The sequence below is a fragment of the Glycine max genome, chromosome 14 (genome assembly GCF_000004515.6).
Source record: "Glycine max cultivar Williams 82 chromosome 14, Glycine_max_v4.0, whole genome shotgun sequence".
NCBI classification, from domain to species: Eukaryota; Viridiplantae; Streptophyta; class Magnoliopsida; order Fabales; family Fabaceae; genus Glycine; species Glycine max.
The window spans coordinates 44,814,234-44,817,831 of record NC_038250.2 but is presented as its reverse complement, the minus strand read 5'-3'; positions in this window follow the sequence as shown (position 1 = coordinate 44,817,831).

The following is a 3,598-nucleotide window of genomic DNA, read 5'->3' as shown; positions in this document are numbered from 1 at the left end:
TGATACCTCGACGGTAGGTTGTTCTTGTGGTAAGTCCGGTTGCTCGACAGGGTTGCCCATCTCAGCAATAGAGGGAGTAGTTTCTGCTTCAGTGCCGTCAACATCAGTCGAAGGTGGTTGGACGTCAACAGGTTGATTCTCACCTTGTTCTTTTGAAGACTTGGTCTTTTTCTTTTTCTTCCTGGCTGGCTCGCCACCCTCGACAGTCACAGAAGGTTCAGGCTCAACCTGCTTCACTTTCTTTTTCTTCTTAGGCATTTGAGCCTGGGAATTGCCTGCCTCTGTTTGGTCAGCAGATTTGGTCGAAGTCGCAGGTGATTTTCTTTTTCTTATGAGAGGTCTTTCCTCTTCTTCCTGTGTTATGATGGTAAAGAAATGTCAGAATATGGACTTGAAAGAGAGTTATAATATTGACATTAGAAATAAAACTTGCATCTTTCTCTTCGTCTAATTCGATGACCACACGCTTCGAGCGTTTTGAGGTCGTGGTAGTCTCAGTGCTATCATCTTTCTTTTTACTCTGAAAAATAAAGAAATATGAGGCAAAGACGTTAAGAGTAAAAGATAAGTTCAGAAGAGTTACCTTCTCTTCTTTTTTCCATTCTTGGATCTTCACCCCAGTGGGTTTCTTGGGTCTCACATCAGCTCGAGACGTTTCAACAATTTTCTTTGTCATGATTGTTTTGCCTGAAAGTAAGAATATTAGAAAAGGCAAAAATACATATCAATTTAGAAAATCAAAAGTTAGTACCTCGAGCTTGAAGGTTTGAGCGGATATTCTCGACCGTTGGTTGTGTAAAACCACTCTCAAGTCTGGAGATCATGATAGTAGTGTCTCCAACTGAACGGCCCGAATAATATTTCTCCCACCAGGTAACAAACCCTATGGTACAGAAGTGGGAATGGTTGAATTCAAAAGGATGCAGGTTATAGTTTTCATCTAGAGAAATCTTCAAAAAATTCTTGAAAGTTTTTTCTGAAAGATTGGCTCCTCTTATAACATCTCGAGGATCTTCGAACAAGCTTTTAGGACGGATTTGCGAGAGGCCAAATTGTCTTGAAACCAAATTAGGCTGGTATCCAACCAAGCCTAAATAGTTCGATTGAACACCTGTACGACAAGACAGGATCTGTGGATTCAAGTAAAATGACCATATTTCGTTCACTTCTTCTTCATTGTCCGGATCGACAGCAGGAAAATAGTCAGTGAACCAGGCCGGGCCGACCTCTCGACTAATGAATGGAGCATGTTGGGGAAGAAACTTGTCAAAGCTCAGAAAAATCCTCATGTACTTTAGGAACAGCTTTTGTGGGTTTTGATCGAAGGTCTTGGGTGTTAATCGAAGTGCTCTCTGGCCTTCGATCGAGCGATTTGCAACTTCTTCATCATAATCTTGTGGGATTATTAATCCCATTTCTTGTTCGAAAGTGGCATTAAGCCACAACTGGAGAAGCCACATAGGCCCAGATACTAAGAAGGAAGACCCATCCTTCGATTTCTTCAGGTCATCGCATGCTTCACCAAGCGATTCGTATAGTACTGCTAACAAGAGGCGTCCAAATCCAAAGTTCTGACCTTCATGAATTTGTAATGCCATTGGGATAAACCTTTTGGCTACTTGCAAGGATTTTGTGCAAAAGACGTAGTGAGATAGCCACAGGGTCAAGAAGGCTACATGCTCTTCAACAGAGACTTCCTCTTCGACCGGTCCTTTGTGTTCAGCTATATATTTGGAAAAGGTGTTCTCCTTATATACTAGCTTGATATTATCACTAGATTTAGTGGGATCATACGTTTCTCCGCTAGGCCTAAGGCCTGTGAGGGCGGCTACGTCTAAGAGAGTGGGGGTCATCTTACCACATTTAAACTGAAAGGTGTTGGTGGAAGACTCGAAAAAGTGCATAGCTGCTATCAGCATTTCTGGTCGATATTCAGGACCAGATCGAGAGAATTGTATCAAATCAAAAATGCCATATGTCTTCCAGAAATCTTCATACGCTTGTTCGACTCGATCAAGCCAAGGTAGGTAATCCCTATGGGCTATTGACGGGGCGGATCGAAAGAGTTTGTGGGGTTTGCTTAAGCAACTAAAGTTATAAGGCTCACTATCAAAAATCCTAGGTTCGCAAGTTGGGTAGCAGGGAAATACCTTGTTCATTGAACTCGAAAGTGACTCTTGGTCTGGCAGAGGTCCACCGAAAGCGTAAACTGTCCTTTCCACTGCAAAAGGGATCATCACCTCTGATTCCCAGGTTTCTGTTTGTTCGGCGTCACCATGTGGTTCTGGGACCACCTTCTCTCCGTCATTCCTGACTGTAAAACGGTGCCATTTCCCAGCAAACGGAACTGCTTGTCCTTGCGACATTGTAAATCTGAAAAGGGATGATTTTCTCGTGAAAGGTTTAGTAGCTGATGGAATCAGTGAAAGGCTTGGATTCACAGAAGAACAGCGGCAGAGCTCAGAGATACGGTGAGGTTGATGATGAAAGGAGTAACAAGTTAATAGGAAGATCTGAAAGTAAGATGGTTTCGCCGGAAATATGAAGCAAAGAAGAAGAAGGGTTTCAGAAGCAAAGAAGAAGAAAGGTTTCGGGGTTTCGGAAGCAAAGAAGCTGAAGGGGTTTCTCTGAGGTTTTTTGGCGCTATTTATGGAGTTTCATTTTTTAAAGGGGGAAAAAATAATATAATAAGAATCAAGGGTCAGAAATCAATCACGTCGGATTTCCCTTTTTTACTCCCCAGCGTGACACGTGTCCCACTCTGCCTAGAAAAGTGGAATCAATGATGGGTAGTGGGAGATCGAGGCGACGGTTACCAATAAACGTGCCATCGTGTCGCCGTTTCAGGAAAACTGGAAGAAGAAGAGAAAAAATGTCAACTTCTCATCCTCCTTCGATCTCGAATCGAAGCAGACATTTTTTGGGGGCAATTTGTTAGCCCATATTTTTGATGAGCTAAAATATGTTCTAAGTATGCATTAGATGTCGTCTCGAGTTTCGAAGCGTATTACAGAGCAAGAGTATGGTCAGGACCTGTTCGAATCGAAAAGAGAGAAGAGTCTTTGGAAAGGGATTCCCAGGTTCAAGGAAGTATTTACGAAGTACAAGGCTAGGACAAGAAAGAGGGCTTTCGAATCATTGGGCGGATCGAGCTGGCGTATGGTTGAGTCGAAGTCAAGGCAGCAAGATTTCTGGACTTAGCACAATTTCTGACAAAACTTCACAAAATCAGTTCGATTTCGAGTAATGTGGATAACTGTTCTATGGAGCCCCCTATATGCATGCAAGGTGTACGCCGCCGGACACTTGGCATTAGGGTAGTGTTCGACCGTTAGGGCAGTTTATTTTCGAATGTCTATATAAAGCAGTTTTTAGTTAGATTTCAGGGTCGCAAATCATTTATACAAATCCTTATATACTCAAAGTACCCAGCGCAGAGAGAAACGAGTACTCAAGGAGAATGTATGTTTGTGAACCATTTTAAGTTTTCTGTAAACTTTACATTTCGAATGCAATGCAATTTACGTTTCATTTTATAATTTCTGTCTTTTAAATGGTTCATTCGATCGAATGAACTCACTGCTCCTTTACATTCTGC